This window comes from Dryobates pubescens, chromosome 8, assembly GCF_014839835.1.
Source record: "Dryobates pubescens isolate bDryPub1 chromosome 8, bDryPub1.pri, whole genome shotgun sequence".
Lineage (NCBI taxonomy): Eukaryota > Metazoa > Chordata > Aves > Piciformes > Picidae > Dryobates > Dryobates pubescens.
Window position 1 is genome coordinate 12,701,493 of NC_071619.1, and position 16,120 is coordinate 12,717,612.

Consider the following 16,120-nt stretch of genomic DNA (forward strand, 5'->3'; position numbering starts at 1 on the left):
AACCTTTGGGTTTAGGGTGTTGGTTGGAGAGATGGGCCACTGCTGAATCACTTTATTTAGGGGCAGCGCCTTCTCAAATGGTAGAGCAGTATGTTTCAAGGCATGGGAACTTCCTGAGATCAGTCAACCCCTCATTACACCACACCACTGTGAAGCATTCTTGGTTTTATGCACTGTCTTCCCTTTCCACTGAGGAACAACTTCTGTGACATAGGATACCCGGGTTGATTGCAAGATGTCAAGCAGGTTTGGACTGGATTTTCTATGTGGCCAGGCAGTAAGGATGCATATTCATTACAGCTACTGTTTTATGGATTTTGTGTTTAGACAAGGTTGAAAATTGTCGTAGGGCTTGCTTCCCAACAGGAGTCACCAGGGCAAAAAAATCCAGGTAGAGCTAAGGGCAGTTCAGGACTTGTGATGAATTAATCTCCTGAGATTTGACAGCTAGCAACTCTTGGTGGTTGGCGAAGGAGCACAACAGGGATGGGTAAGACCATCATAGTGTTCAGGAGAGCAAACTGGATTTACTACCATTCTCAGGGCACACCCATTTTCTCTTTCAGCAGTAGATCCTTTTGCCTTCATTGGAGCTTTGTGATCCATGTGGTAGTCTCTCCTGCAGGAGCATGGATCTAGACTCTGGTTTGTTCTCAGCAGTGTGCTGTGCAAAATCCTGTGCAGCACATAGTCTTGTTGACTCTTATCTCCTTCCTGTTCTAACAGGCCTCAATTCTTCAACATCTTCACTGTAATAGACATCTCCCATGTTTTTTACTTGCAGGCAGTACAAGGCAGTTGCACATCTAACAAACTGGAGTAAGTGTATACTTTGTGCTTGAACAGTCTCTTAAGCAGTACCTGTATTTCTAGTTCCTAAGTAGATGTATTCTGGGATTTGTTGGGCATGCTTTTCAGGATGACATAAAGGCAGCAGTCCCTCGTGTGGCCACTTAGACTTTGCCATTATTGGGTTTGGAGTTCTGGGCTAGTTTTAAACCATTGTCTTAACAACTACTCTTAGGCAAAGTAAACTTGCAGAAGTTACTTCCTTAGAAGTCTTGTCCCTTATTTGTTCTCATGAACTTGCACCAGTGTAACTGATAGAGGTAGGAATGGTACAAAGAAGTGATGGAGCAGAGGAGGCAAGAGCCACAAAACCTGTTACTACTGAAAGATATGCTCATGAGACTGCTTTGAGTCTGTAGCCTTGATTGGAGGTGGTCTTCAGGAATTGTGCCTCATGCTAGTACTGATCCTTCAAAAGCAGCAAAAGATTGCATGGATACTTTGCCAGGGTCCCCTTGTGTCCAAAGCCTGACATCTTCCAAAAGTGTATTACATTCTTCACTGAGATGATGTAGTTGTTGGTTCTTTGCTGTCCCTATAGTTCAAGCTACTCTAAAATCATACTGAAATGCTCTTAAAAGCCATGTTTCATTTGCCTTTGGCTTGAGGGATGCCTGGGAATTTGTTGTTTGAATCTCCATTGAAATATACAGGACTAACCAGTCTCTGTCAAAGATGAGCTAGAGTGGTAGAAACTGTTTCTTTGTTCTGCCATCACACCTCAAGCAGAAGCTGTAGATGTTCATAGGATGACTTATTTCAGAAATCACATAGCTTAGCGGTTGTCAAGAGGAGGGAAAACCTTTGGTCTCCTGTTTTCATGTGATGATTTGCATAAACTGAAGCACAAGCCTCTGTGCTGGAGTTTGTCCTATGATTCAGAAACATGATAGGCAGAAAGATGGCTTCTGTGAAAACAGGGGATTTATTTTATGTTGTGTTTGGTTTTGGTGTGTTTTTCTTGTTGGGTTTGATTATTTTGTTTGTTTGGGGTTTTGTTTGTTCATTTTTCTTTGGGTTTTGGGCTGTTTTTGTTATTTCCATTTCCTTTTTGATTTGTGGACTGCCCTGAGTTTAAGGCATCTACATGGTTGCCTCACTGAAGCCTTGTTATTGAGAGTAACCAAGTCCTGCAAAATCAGCCAATCCTCTTCACTTGGGGATGAAGCAAAATGAATGGATCTTAGTTTCTGCCTTGAAGTATTTCTGAAGGACAAAGGCTTGACAGTCGTTGAAGATGTATGCTGGTTACTTAAACTTCTGCATTTATGTGGCTGTTGTGGGTGGAGATTCTCTTGCAGCCTTTCTGAGGCAGAGTCAGTTCTTTCCTCCTGCTGCTTTTTCCCTTGAATCTGGATAGTGCAGACATCTACCATGATGGATGAGTGGGTGTCATTCTCAGGAAAGTAACTTTAAGGCAAAAGTAAAGGGTGAAGAGTGGTGTGGTTTGTTCCGTTTCCCCCCCCCCCGTAGTTGAACTAGCTGTTTTGGTTTCTTTTTTAAGGCCCATATGAATAGATGTGAACAATACGAGGTTGAGTTGCACCTGTAAAAATGGCTTCATTTTGTTAGCTTCCTCCTGTTCTGCACAAAGCCACAAGCAGCAGAAGTCCTGGAAGAACCTGCTGCGTAGGCTTATGCTAACCGTATGTTAACTTTGCTGAAAAAAAAATTAAACCCTACCTCCTGCAGAACTTGATTTGCCATTGAGAAGAGCTTTCCACGTGCTGGGAGTGAAGGGGAATTTTTCAGTCCCTGGCAATTGTGCAAGGAGAGGGCTATTGTTACTGGCTCAGACTGTAGAAAGAACTTTAATTTCCCTGCTCTGTTTGATGCCTCTGCAACTCCAAACTGTTTTTTCAGTGCAAATATTCAGCTGACTGTCTGCTGCTGCTGCTTCTGGCTCTCTTTTGATTTTACTTTGTCTTCCCCTATCCTCGTGTTTCCTCCACATTGAGTGTTTGAAGTTACTTTCCATTGAGACATTTTTGTTTCCAGCCTAATTTTATTTCCTCTCTAGGTCATTTATGCATTTGTCTTCACTAATGTTTGCAACATCTCCAAACACAGTATCCTCTGTGAATTTAACTAACATCCTGTTTACCCTTTCTTCCAGATCCAGTTTCTGATCCTACTTCCACATTTGGGAGTATGCAAGGGACAAACACATCTCTTTGCGTAGCTTGACTGGATATCCCAAGACTAGGATGTTAGTATATTTAAACCATTTTTTTTTTTTGCATTAAAATGTTGCCAATATCTTAATTGCACATAGATTATTACATATTTTTTGGGGGAATGTAATTAGCTTTATTGGCATTATGCATATTCAGAAGCCTGCTGGTAGAAACAGTTTTTCTGCAGTCTGATTAGTGCTTATTGGTGACTTCAAAATGGGTGCAGGAGTAGGAAGGATTTCAGGGTTGCTTTTTAAATGAGCCAGCCTTATTTAATGTTAAAGCTGTAACACTCATTCTTGAAAATCTTGGCTCTTTGTCTAATAAGATTAACTGTAGGTTAATCCAAGAACATATAAAATCTTTCGACTGCGTTCAAGATGTTTATGAAAGACCACTTCAGACTTCTGAATGCATGAACACAGGCTCTAGGAGAGGTTTTTAAATACTTGAAATAGTCAAATACCTGTAGAAATGTTTGCATCAAATACATGTGAGCCAAAAAAAAAGAAATTGCACACTGAAGTCTTTTGAATCTCTGCATTGCAGGTCATATTGTTCTGACGCTGGGAGGAACCAGTTGTCTAGAAGAACAAAGTGTATGCTAAACTATTTTTGCAGACTTGGTAATGCAGCTGCCTTTAAAATGTGTTTTGTGATTGTGTAGTCGTTGCAAAATGAGAGATTGCATGCTTTCTGTTATGTAAGCAATTGTCTGGCAGTAATTAGCAGTTCAAAGGTAAAGAAGTCAGCATTGAACTAATGTGCTATTTTTAAAAATGTATTTTTGACTTAGCTGTCTCAGTGTCTCATGTATTCAACTCTACTACTACATTTAATTGAATTACTTATTGAAACACTGCTATAAGCAACTGTTTAGATTACTGAAGTGAATTTGATGTTGACTGCAATGTTCATTGTGTGGCTGCGGGTTTTGCAGGTTCCTCTGTGATTTTCGTTTCCCATTCTCCCCTCCCTTGCAGATGACAGAAGCCTTCCTTTGTGTGGTTTGAATTTCTTTTGTTAATAACGTTGCCTGTCTTCTCCAACATTTTCAAGTAATGGGTTGCAGTTTCTTGGCTTGAACTTTCATTTGCTCTGTACATGGGTGATGGAATTAGGTAAAATGGCAATTCTGCGTTGGCTTGGCTGCTTTGACAAATGTTCTCAGAAGAAGTAATGCTGGGAAAGTGCAGTGTTTTGCTGTCTTGTTCCAGTATCCCCCTGAGCTTTGTTTTTTTGTGGCCCATCCTTTCACTCACCCCTTCTGGTGTTACTGCTGTAGTTCTACAGAAAAGCAAGTTTGTTATGGCTGCTTACAAGGAGTATGAGACTTGCTGAGTACTATTGTTTATTCGATCAAATCTGCTAGAGCACAGTGTGTTCTAGAAGTCTAATATTCCTTGAGCCTGAAAATATTTCTGGTGTCAGTGCTTTTTAAAAAGTCTGCTGTATCTGAAGTAACCTTCAGAGGGTTTAAGGTGTATAACTGACAGTAGTGGGGAGCAAGGCACTTAGATGAATTGTTATTAATGCTTCTTGCGCACACGGTGCTGGGCAATTTATTGTTCACTCTATATGCCATCCTTTGTTCACTGCACTTGCATGATACTCTTTCTTTTAGAGAAACTTGTGTATGAGGAATTCTGTAGTGAATGACCTTAAGGGAAAATACTTAGCAAGTGTCATAGACATCAACCTGTTTTGTAACTTTGAGTATCTGTTAGTGCTACTCTAATCTTTTTAATCCCATCAGATCAGATGATTAGCATGTAGTCTGCAGAAGTGCAGTTTGGATCAAATTCCTTCACTGTTTATATGGCTGTACTGCTGGCAGTTCCTTGCCATGGATTACTAAGTTCACTTCTGAGATGTTGAGCTGTTCAGAAGTTACAAAAAGAGTTGCTTTGGATATGAGTGGGCAGCAAACTTCATCTTAAAAGCAAAATGGCATTCGAAACGGTGAAGTATGTCTGTTGTTTTTTCATATAGAAGTTGTTACAGCTATTTCAGTCTCAAATGAATTTACTAATAGTGTAGAGTGGAATGCTAGGCTTGAGAAGCTTTGTGTATAGCTTACCTGGAACATTTACCTCTGATTTTCAACAAAGGACCTGTGGTAGGTAGTTTCTTAGAAGGCTGAGTGTTCTCCCATGTTTCTTCAATTAGAATTGGTTCCAGATATATGAAGCATCCTAAATGAGGCTTCAGTCTTTAAATAGACCCAAGGTGGTAACAAATTTGCTAAGATCTTTTTATTGAGATACCAACTGTAAAACTCAAGCAAAGCTGGCACTTCTAAAAGGCTGATCTCCAGATGTTTCTCTTTTTAACAGTTTGATGTTCATTACTGAGATTTACTGAGATAGCTGTAATTCAATGACATTGAGCAATTCAGTGTGCAGGAAGTTTGGGACTGCTGTATTCTCTCAAATTCAGGTCACACGTGCTTTCAAGCAAAGAACTTCAACTAGGCTGAAAGCAAGTTGTGAGGGAGTAGGGCGAGGCATCAACCAAAGCACAGGTGATTGAATGTTTGGCTTCCTTAATTATGAAAGGCAAATAATGTGCTGTGCTTCAGGAATTTTAGAAGGTCTGGAATAGATGAGATGGAGAAGATGGGACAGTGTCAAAAAGCTCCACAGAGCTGCTTGGCCTGAGGGAGATTTAAAGATGATGCTGTATGTAACTCAGTTAAGTACAAAATGTTAAATAGTAAATATTCACTGAAGCTACCAGAAACTTGGGCATAACTTGGAAATCATGAATGGTCGTTGCAGGAGACAGTCTCCTTCATGTTATTTCAGCATCAAACAAATCCCAATGGATTTTTTTCTGACTATGATCTTCAGCTCTGATTCAGATGTCTGTCTTAAAACTGAATATGGGAAAGGCAGTCTGAGAGCACAAGCAAGAAAGTCAAACAGGTCTCAATTTCAGCAGTGTTGCTGTTTAAGCTGTCCCTGGTCCTGCTGCATTTTCCTATGATGTAACTGGACTAGGCCAGGAAATTGTTTCTGCCTAGAAATAAGGCAAGCAAAAATTACATTTGTTTTGGGTTGGGTTAGGTTGGTTGTTGTTAATTTGTTTTGTTTGTTTGTTTTCTCCTCTGTGTGCACTTCTGTGCAGTTGTTTGTATTGCTAGTGAGAAGTGTGTGAATAGAAATGCCAGATGTTAAGCAGCCTTTCTTCTGTCTGGTTTGCTGTCGAGGATTAAGAAAGTCTTGGTGTAACCTGAGTTCTAGTTGGACAAAAAAGACCTTAATGAAACTCTGCATGTCTCCTGGGAAGGACATCTGCAGGCATATGTTATGGAATTGATGATGTATATCTGAAGCTAAAAGATTTGTACCATCAAGGGTTTGCCACATGAAGTGATGACATGCGTTACATGACATCAGAAGTGAGAGAGATTTATCGGTTACTTGCTCTTGGGGAAAATGTCCATTAAATCCACAGGTCAGCTATCTTTCAGCAGTTTACTGAAAATTTCTTCCCTGTATGTATCGTTTGGTTTGGGGTGGGTGGTTGTTTCATTGGTTGGTTGCTTCGTAAGAAGGTTCACTGTTCCTTCTCTCCACTGAGTAATGCTCCATCACATCTGGCGATTTCAGTTCCCCCAGCTTATTTCAGCACCAAATTGTTGTGCTGCTGTAATCTTTTGTTACAAAGTTGTCAGCAGCTGTGCTTCTGCCTCTCTGATTTCAGAGTATCATCGCTTGCAGCTTCCTTAGTGCATAGGCCAAAATGTGAATGGAGGATAAGTAAGAAGATTTGTGCTAGCATTTAATTCTGTTGGCACAAGCGTAACCATAGTAGTGCAGTTACATCTTCCCAGCTGTATGCCAGAGTTGTCGTTGTGCTTACTCTGTACCGTTGTGCTCTTGATACTGTTGTGCAAATAACCATAAAGCTGGAGGGGACTGTTAGGCTTAATTGTGCTCCCTTTGCAATTACACCCGTGTTGTGGATTCACAAATGTATCTTTTCCTAGCATAGGATTTTACAGGATGCTGTTAGCTATCTGGAGTCAGAAGGCATAGTCTTCACTGGGGCAGTTATGTAGTGGCTTATGATGGAAGTTTATTTTAAATGAGACAGACTTTACAATCACAGTAACAGAGAGAAGGCTCTTGGCAGCTTTTACCTTAAAGGTAAGCTCAGTATTTTCATCTCTGAAGAAACATTCAATAAACTTTCATAGGGCTATGCTGTTTGATCATCAGATTTTCAGTGATGGGTGATACAACTATGTAACATTTTCATTCCCCTTTGCAGATTTCTGTCTAAATTTGACAGTTTCTCTAGAGGTGGTGGAAGGAGTAACTTGAGATCCAAAAAGATGATGGTTATGTATTGAGTTAGTTCAGTAATGAATGATGATATAACTGACCCCCTGTGATAAAGGAGCTGAAACTGAGTCACTCCAAGTGCTTGTTAGATTAAAGCTGTGGTTTGGCAGATGCTTTTTCTGGTGGCAGTCTGTATTTAAATGGTTTCATCAGCTTGTACCTGCCTTTTCTGGGCTGGTTTTTAGCCAAATTGTTTCAGCTAGTCTGGGTTCAGCAGGTGGCTGTGTGTTGCAGACAGAATTATGTAGGGCAGGACTGATTTGCTGGGGAGACTAACCCTCCTCAAACAGGACTGCTGTGGAGTATGAACTAGAGCTGATATATATTAGCCATTTTAACACACACCTCTAGTGCACTTGTTCCCCATACCAATACATATCTCTTGAGGCTGCAGTAGAAATCACTGGTGTCCTGTGCTTCTACATACACAGCTTCAGTGGCAGAGGAAGAGTTCCTCTTTGGTTTAAATTGGCTTGGGCCTCTACTATACTTAATTGTGACAAGTTGTTCCTGACAGCACACCTGACTCTGATCTGTAGCGTGAGCGTTACTGTGGCCACAAAAGAAAGTGGAGCAGTGAATTGATGCCGTTGGAAATCCAGTCTCGTCCATGGGAGGTGTTTTCCAGGCAGATCAATTCTGTTTATTGCAAGGCTATTCTTATGCTTGTGCTGTGGGAGGATGGGGTATGGGGATAAGCACTGGTGGTTAATTAATGTCATCTTAACTTTGCTTGACAGTGAAGCATTAACAGGTTGTCTCCACCAGGAGAAAGGTTTCAAGGTTTCTGTTTTTCTGCAATCAATAATGCAGCACTGTTTGGGTATGGGGAAAAATTGCCTCAAGTTTAAGAAATGTTAGGGTGTCTATATAAAAACTCTTTTGTCCCATGAAGTTTTGTGCTACTGAGCACTCTTCTTGTTCTTGGGTTATTTGCCTATTCTAGTCTGTTCATAAACTTTCTAGGCTAGTTGTTATTGTTTCTTCTACTCCCTGAAAGTTGAACTGGGCTGCCTGCTGGATCTCCAGATCTGGAGGTTGAACAAATAAGGGCACTGCCTTTGAACTGAGATACTGAAAAATAATTACCACTTGGATTTGTTGTTTGGGTTTTGATGTTTATGGGTTTGGTTTTGTTGTGTTGGGGGGGGGGGGGGTGTGTGTTTGCTTTTGGGTTTTTTTGTTTTTACCATTTAGATATTTTTCTGAAATTAAGCAAAACCTAGATTTTAAGGATTTGTAGCAAGCTGGCAGTTACTGAAGCTCTTCTGCTGTCATTCTTTGCCGTTCTGTGATGTCTGTGTTTTCTGGTTTATTTTCTAAAGCAATAAAATGCAACTATTGACATGAGAAGATTGCAGTCAGATTCTGCGTTGGTGGTGACTGGCTGTGAGGAAAACCAGAGAGTCATACAGTAAACCCTCCTGATCTTGAGTTAAAATGTAAAACAGAAGCCCAGACCCCCTGACCTGAGCAACTCTCCAGATTAGTGATGCGGTAGCTACAAATCGGAGGATCTTCCCTCCCCCGCAAATCCACATGAAGATTACGGCTCAGTCTGCCAGAGCAATTTCTGTGTCTTGAGGTGATGTTGAGACAGCCATTGCAGTCTCCTTGGCTTTTCTTGAATTCTGCTGCTGAGGCTTTTGATTAGAGATAAGACGGTTGCAGGCCTTTGTGGAATTCTCTTCTTGATACTGAATCACACACAAAAAGTACTCCTCATGGGAAGGGGGTACAGGAGGTGGTTCATATTAAGCCTTTTGTTTCGCTGTACCCTGTACTCTGGCAACACACTTTATCATTTGTCATTTCTGGGTTTTGGGGGTGACTTTCCCATTGCAAACAGTGAGATAATCTGCCAGCTGAAGTGCTAAAGTAGAATGGGGAGACCTATTTTCATTTTGTGTGCTGTGAAACAGCCTGATAACTCATTCTCTTTGCCTCTCCCTTCTCCCCTGTAGCCAGGAGAGATCTACCCTCTCTTAGGGGACTTGACAGAGCTCTTTTCTGTTGTGAAGGCAGGTGTGTTACAGTACTGTAGTTAGATTTGCAGCTGATTTTCTGTCATACTTAGCTCATGAACTTTTAAGTACCTTGCTGCAAGTTTGATACAACATCAGAGAAAATGTGCTTAAAGTCTTGGAGGAAAAGCTATTGCATGGTTGAGAGGGATGCTTGGAGAGAAGATTGAGGATGGCCTGCTGCAGCTGCTGCTTCTTTATTAAAATTACAGACCAGTAGTGGAATTTTAATGAAGTCTTGCAGGATGGATGCTCAGGAGCACTTCTATCAACAGTGCTTGTCTGCTGCCATAGTAGATGGTTTTGCCCCTTTTTCTGATTTCTCAGCTTATTGCTGTGGTACAGTGCTGCAGCAGTGAAATGGCTGTTTGACAGAACATGCACCTTGTTGGCTTCCTGATTGCTTCAAACTTCTCCCCTGGAGTTGCTGTTCTACAGTGAATAAAGCTTTAGTCTAAAGCCAAAGGATTTTTTGGTTTTGTTTTAGTTTTTTTTCTGGTTGGTTGTGTTTGGGGCTTGCTTTTGTTTGTTTTGTTTCCCTGTTAAACTCCAAGGGCCAGTTTAGGCACCTCAGCAGGTGGTACCATGTATTTTGTCTTGGGAACGTTAGATGTTGATGAAAAAAGCTATAGAAGAGCTACATACTGCTACATAGGACTTGGTTATGCCTGTTCTTTTAAACAGTACCTATTTTTATGTTCCTAGTTCTGTAGGCCTGTGTTTGTATTGCTCTTACAGAGCCTGGTTATTGATATTTAAGGTCCTCAGAAAGTCCTTGGCTTTACTAAGACATCTGCTGTCCCCAGAGTGGGGATGTATGCAGTAAATCCCTGAGCAGTGCAGTTTCATTAACAAGAATATGGAAGCATGAACTTTGGCAAAAATAGCTGAAGGTGCACACAGCTTTTCCTTTGTTCCCTAGGAAGCTCCGTCAAAGTTGGTTGAATGTCTGCTTGGGGTACTTAATTTGGCTCCATTCAGGTAACAAGATCTCTTATCACAGGTGGATGGGAGTTTCTTTTATTTTGTTGCATGGATAGAAGAATGTTCACAAGTTGTAATTTTATGCGTGTCCTGAGACTTGGTGCATATTAATAACTGTCCTGTGACTCTTTTCTTCCCCCTCCCTTGTTGCTTGGTCCTGCTTTTCTATTAAGCTGCCTGTGACTGAAACATTCAAGTTTAATAGATTTTTGTTCTGAAAGAGACAGAATTCCCGAGTTACAGATAGACTGTAGGATTTTTCTGAATTAATTCCTGCTTCAAATCCCATGGCTGTGGATAAATATATCCAATCTTGACCGGAAAATCTAGGCATGAGAAATCCAATAAAAACCTGATGTGGTGGTGGTGGCTCTTGCTTCCTACTAGTTAATGAGACTCCTAACGTGATGAATGTTAGCGCTGGGGGAAAGTACAAGGGGAATAGATCTCAGCAGCCAGCCCACGCTTTCCTGAACACCTCCACAATCCTAGGGTAGGTTAAGCGTTGATCTGGTCCTGGAGTGCCATGTCTTGAGTTTTCAGTTGGACCCTTTTAAGAACTGAGTGCCTTATGCCCGAGTTTGAGCAGCTTTCAATTTCAGCTGCTGGATCTGGCTATGTCTTTGAGAATCTGTTTTTCCTGTTCCTGAATGTGTGGTTTGTGGCTATCTCCGTTCCCTTCTGCCCCCTTTTCAAAGTAGTGTTTAATTACACTGCTTTGGTAAGCAGCCTTGGTGACTTGGGCCTTTTGTTATTTACTGCTCTTCCTGCTTTTATCTCCTGCAAATGTAGTGCCTGCTTTCTTCCAAGTCACCAGCTAAGGTGTTCAGTGGCATAAAGCCAAGAACCTGTACCTGGTGGACCTCACTAGCAGCGGTTTCTCACTGACACCAACGTTCCTGTTAACTGATTTTCAATCTGTTTTCTGTGTATTTGGAGAAATTCTGTTAGGTTTGAGTTTTTTGTTTGTTGGGGGGTTTTGGTTGGTTGGTTGGGTTTTTTTTGGCAGGTGTGTGGGTTTTGTGTTTGTTTTTCTCTTTTTGGGGGGCAGGGGAGTTTGGTTGTTTGGGTTTTTTTGTTTGTATTGTTTGGGGGGGGGTTGTTTTTGATTTGTTTTGGTATAAGTTTATTATTTTTCTCTTGGCTGGTTTGAGTCAAAATGGATTGTGCCAGCCCAAAAATGTTATGTAAATCTAAAAATAGTATATCAAACCTGTTACTGTTGTTAATCAAAATTTTCTTTTCATGCAAGCCTAATAAGATGATGATAATTTTTTTAAGCCCCTGTTGACTGAGACAATTTGTGCTATTAATGCCTCTAGTACTTGGAGCTGTTCCTTGGTTTTGAAAACCTTCACTAAGTTCTTATCTGCTTAATATTTTGACACTACAAAGGGCTTATTTTATACATGATTGGTTTTTTTTTTCCCAGCCCATTGGAACTTTCTTGATATGCAAAGACTTTCTGAAATTAGTCATTGCTGCAGATGTGTTTTGAGTAACTCCCAGGGGGAAAAACAGTCATCTCCACAGCATTTTGAAACAGTTAACTTAGAAATGTTAAGTAACACCACTGACAGATTTTGTTGAATGATTGTATGCCATTCTATGGAGTGTTAATAGACTACTGTATTCTTACAGATCTATTTTTTTGGTTAAAGATAATAAGCATAGATGCTGCCTTTTCTTATCTTTGCTTACTTTAAAGTTTTGTGCGTCTCTTTGCTCTGTTGTGACATTTCTTCTGAATCTCCTTACTCTTCTTCCAACCTTTCATCTCCTCTTTGTGCTTTCATTCTTAGTTGCCATGTGGTTTAGGAGGGTTTTGGGGGGGTTGGTTTTAATTTAATTTTTCTTTCTTTCTTTTTTTTTTTTAATTAATTTTTTAAATGGATGGGTCAGATTTCCTCTTCCCCCCCCCCCCCCCCCCCCCCCATGATATTACTTTGAGGCTTTCTAGTAAAAAACTTCTGAAGTAGTTAAGACGTTAAACAAAAGAAGTAGACAACTCTTGTCTTAATTGATTGGACTCAATTTCCAGCTTTTTTGAAGTTGCCCTTTTAAAGTGCAAATTGCTGTGCATTAGACTGATTGTTTACTATAAACAAAAGCCAGGGGCTCAATTGACTTATTTTCTATTGCAGTTGGCCTACAATATCTATTACACCTCACTACTGCCCTGGCTAGTATTTGTTTAATCTATTGAGAACTCTTTTACAAATTGGTGTTACAAAGAGTGGCTCACTGTGTGTGTAGTGTTTAATTTTCCCCCTTCAAGGCCCTTACTAAGTTGATTTCTTTAGAGTTCTTTAACAATTTCTGTAATAATAAAGACTAATTGTAGCTTTCTCCCCCCTCCCAAAATTATTTGACTTCTAGTTGGTACACACTTTACTGCTTTGACCAGATATGTGTGTAGGCCTGAATTATGTAGTGAGTATTAAAGGATGTGTGTGAGCTGTGCTGTCACACAGGGTAAAAAACATAGTTTGAAATGCTAGGCTCTGTGTCAGTGGCAGTTTAGAAATGCATCCCTGTCTCCTGAAGGTCTTGCATTCCTGATTTTTAAAGGGGAATGTGTCTTTGGCTGATCCATATTGCTAGAGATCAGCCAGTAAGGTCCTCTCTTGGCCTATTGACATCTCCAGTAGTGTTACCTCCAGAAGCCTGGGAGCTACTTTATCATTTTAAGTGCTCTCAGTTTTAAGGCAAAAGATGATATGAGGATCTGTCTGGATTGTGGTTTGTTTTGTGGTGTTGCCTTTTTTTGGTCTAGTCTGGGTTTTATTTTTTTTTTGCAAAGTTTGACATTAATCTGTGTTGTTAAACTGTTGTCCTAAACTGTTAACCAACTAACTGTAGTTTCGGTTTAAATTCATGAGTTAAGCTATTTGGCTACAGAGGGGAGGATAAAAATGCTGGGGGGCGGCACGGGAAATGGAATAAAATAGTTTCAGTGCAGAGACAAAACTAGTGAAATTTGACCATGTCAAAACCATCATGGTCAGCTGCTGCTTTTTTTTCTAGTTCTAAGTTCTGTGCTTGTTCCTCTTAGCATTAAAATGGCAGATCCATACTCTTAATATGTGTTAGAGGACATTTTAGAGGATGTTTCTTAAATACCGCTTTACCTTTAGAACTAAGAGCTGTCAAATAGTAGTGTGTAACAATCTCTGCATTAAGAAAGTTACTCCACCCTTGCTTCAGTGGGAGGAGTTCTCTTTGTTCTTTCTGGGATATTTTTTCTGCTATTTTTTTTTTTACCCTCTGAGATAGAGATGGTTTACATGTTATAAATACTGTATTTAAGGAGAAAAAAATTAAACTTTTTGTCTCAATTATTAGACTAATACCCAAAAAGTGTCTTTGCTTATATAGGTCACCAGTAACATCATAAGGGTTAAATGTTTGGCTGCTTTCATTGCGAGGAACGTATCTGAGAGAACTATCTCTGAAATAGTCAGATCTTCATCCCTTTTCCTCTTTCCTAATTCTCTTACTCCTGCAATTTTTCCACTGGCCCGGCTCTTCAGCTGCTGTGAACTGTCAGAGACTGAAATATAGATGATGAAAGTATAGAAAAACAGGAATTTAGTAGAGGCAGCCATGTTAATTTCTGTTCCATTTGAAATGCAGGAAAATATCATCTGCCAAATGGAAAAGGACAATCGGTGGGAAAAGAAATGTTCTTTTCAAGCTTCTAAGAGCAGTGACAATGGAGAGAAAAAATACTATAAAAAGTAGGCAGCTTCTTTTTCAAGATTTTGTTTTCAATGTATTATGCATGATGAACTGTACAGAGTTGCTCTTTTGGAGTCCCAAATGACTGAATACTTAACGTTATAGGGCTTATATGTATTTACTGCGTTGCACTTTGTATTTTTGGGGGGGGAAGAACAGGGCTCTGTGGCAGTTTTGCAGTATAATTTTTTAATGCATTCATACTTCCCTTATTTGCCTTTTTTAATGTCAAGCATTGCACATAGGATGTTCTGCTGTTGCTATGCAACTGCTAAATCCAATATTTAATATTAATAAAACCCGAGTGGCATTAGCATCACTGAGAACAGTGGGCTAGCAAACTATGATTGTACAATATCCAAGCTGTAAAACTTGGCAGGGACTTCAGTGTGCAATTGCATGCATGGCAAACTGTGGAGCATGAGTCATTGGCAGTTACTATTTTAAGAGTGGTGAGTTTGAGTAAAATTTTGAGCTTTTCTGATTTTTATTTGTATATGTAATATACTTTTTTTAAACAAAGAGATGAGGCTGGTTAGCTGATTTCTTTAAGGTTTCATTTCAGATACAAATTCTGAGAGGTCACTACCCATAAAACAGTCAGTGTTGTAAACCTATGGGTCAATACCCTGATTCTCCTATTTTTCTTCTAGGTCAGGTTGGTCGTCCCTTTCCCACTGTTCCTGCCACTTCCTGAAGCCTGAATTGGCTTTTTTTGGAGGCAGTGCTACTTCTCTGCCTGACAAGGTGCTGTTCCATGGGATGTTTTTTCCAGTTTCTCCTTTTCCACCTTGTTTTCTGATCTCTCCCTTGTTTCTCTTTACTCTTGACTGTTATTTCACCTCACTATTTCGCCTTTGTGTTGTTGGGTTTTTCTGTTGTTGTTTGTTTGTTTTTCTTTTCTTCCTGGTGCCTTCTGAAATGAGATTTTTCAATATCAGCCTCTGAGAGGTGTGAGATCAAGGCTGGTGTTTTACCCCAGCAATGCTTTGGCCATCTAAGTAGTGTTGCAGGCTGCAAATTCTGTAGGGTTCTGCAATTTGATATCTAAAGATGCTAGTTCGCTGGCACTCTTGCTGACACCCAGAGGGATGTGATGCTATTTGCCCTTTCCTTTTGAAAACTGCTGTCCAAAAGAGAACTTCTATAGTAATTCTGTTGTTATTTTAAGTTATTGTCCTTTTACAATGTAATAATTGATTTCCTTCATAGCATGTGATCATTTAGATTTTGAATAGTTTTTAAAAGGGAGTACTTCAGGTAGTTTATCTGCCCCCAGTTCACCCAGGCAAGTTTCTGTAAATTTGAAACCTTAATTTGGGATTTTTTTTTTTTTTTGTGTGGTGTGTGGTTTTTCTTTTTTGGGTATTTTTGGCCCCCCCTTCCTTTTTTATTTCCCCTCTTTTTTTTCTTTCTGTGATCTCAAAGATTCAGGCAAGTAGGAGAGGCTGCCCCTAGCTATATGCAAACTGATATTAAACCTGCAAAGCAAAATTATTATTAATGGTGGGGGGAAAAAAAAATGCAGTACTTTGTAGTCTTGAATTTTATGGTCATATTTGGAATGCATTTTTATAAGGAGGTGGAATTTGTCTGTCCCTCTTAAAGTAGCCTTTGTACTTCTCATGTTCACTCTGCTAACCTGTCTTCTCACAGTGCTGTGTAGTTAATAGTTCTGTGGATTTTAATGTCATCTGGGGTTTAATGTAATACTGGTTTAAAGTGTCCAAATACTGTCAGGAATTTTGGTAAAGGTTTTCCTGCCTTTGGAATAAACTGAACTCGCTCAGCTTTATTTCAATCGGGGTGTAAATCATGGCATTGAAGTAAATCGGACTGTGTATCTTAGATGCAGATCTGCGATTGGAATTCGGTTCCTTAGTGGCACGGCACTGCTGAATCCCTTTCCTTCCAATTTTGCTTCCTCACACCTGTAACTCTTCAGGAAACGCTGTTCCTAACATTTGTAGAAATTGAGAAGAGGAGCTGAATG

At 40.0% G+C, this 16,120-nt stretch overlaps 1 protein-coding gene across 7 annotated transcripts in view; it reads left to right on the top strand.

Moving 5' to 3' along the window:
• Positions 1 to 16,120, top strand: part of LCOR (ligand dependent nuclear receptor corepressor) — a 95,397-nt gene that overhangs the window by 16,381 nt on the left and 62,896 nt on the right. The gene's annotated exons all lie outside the window — the stretch shown is intronic.